The 1,060-nt window shown below is 38.7% G+C and overlaps 1 pseudogene; it reads left to right on the top strand.

Moving 5' to 3' along the window:
* Nucleotides 1–600: 600 nt before the first annotated feature.
* Nucleotides 601–698, top strand: LOC145408648 (5S ribosomal RNA; annotated as a pseudogene).
* The last annotated feature ends 362 nt before the right edge of the window (nucleotides 699–1,060 follow it).

The following is a 1,060-nucleotide window of genomic DNA, read 5'->3' as shown; positions in this document are numbered from 1 at the left end:
GTGCATTCTTCTAGGGGACAGTGGATATCCCTGAAACCTTGGCTTCTAACTCCTTACCTCCAACCACAGCCAGGGGCACAAATCAATTACAACAGGTAAGTTGTTGGTTAATATGCAGAAAGAGGTTCTCAGGCACTTTTTGACGGAGAGTAGTTTTTCTGTGGTGTTTTTTTATGTGATTCGACTGATTTTGAAATTCATTTTTAGGGCAAACCACTGAGTTCCCCCACCCTTCCCACAAACTTGTGGGACCTATGGGAAAGAGGAGTTTTTGGCCTGGAGAACATCAAAACGATGCATTTGCAGTATAAACAAGGTCCAGAATCAATCAAACCACACAAAAAAATACCAGAAAAACTTATTTCCCTTAAAGATTTTTTCCTAACCTAACCCAACCCAACCCAAACCTAACCTTTATATATATATATATATATATATATATATATATATATATATATATATATATATATACTGGTGGTACTATGACTGCCATTTCACACACACACACACACACACATATATATATATATATATATATATATATATATATATTAGGACTGTACCATACTTAATTAGTTCTAAGGTTCTCAGGAAGTTTTTTACCACGTTGAGTACACCGCTTCCCGTCCGATCAGCGAAGTTAAGCAACGTTGGGTCTGGTTAGTACTTGGATGGGTGACCACCTGGGAACACCAGATGCTGTTGGCATCCCTACGTGTCAAGTGAGGTTGGTGGAGGATTAGTGCCCCTCCCTGTAAAACAATTAACTCTAAGCCCTTGGCCACCCCGTGTGGGATACATGGCGTCTGGCAATGAATGAATGAAAATGAACTTTTTCTGTGGTGTTATTTTATGATTCGATTGATTTTGAAACTGATTTTCAAGGAAAACCACTACTTTCTGAGTTCCCCCACCCTCCCCACAAACTTGTAGGACCTTTGGGAAACAAGGGTTTTGGGGTTGGGGAACATTAAAACAATGCATTTGCAGTATAATTAAGGTCCAGAATCAATCAGATCACATAAAAAAAAAAGAAACAGAAAAACTAACTTGCCTTCAA

Source organism: Coenobita brevimanus, chromosome 8 (genome assembly GCF_032717465.1).
Source record: "Coenobita brevimanus isolate Jiangsu-jjx chromosome 8, ASM3271746v2, whole genome shotgun sequence".
NCBI classification, from domain to species: Eukaryota; Metazoa; Arthropoda; class Malacostraca; order Decapoda; family Coenobitidae; genus Coenobita; species Coenobita brevimanus.
Note: the sequence above shows the minus strand (reverse complement) of the source record. Positions and strands in the feature narration are given on the sequence as shown.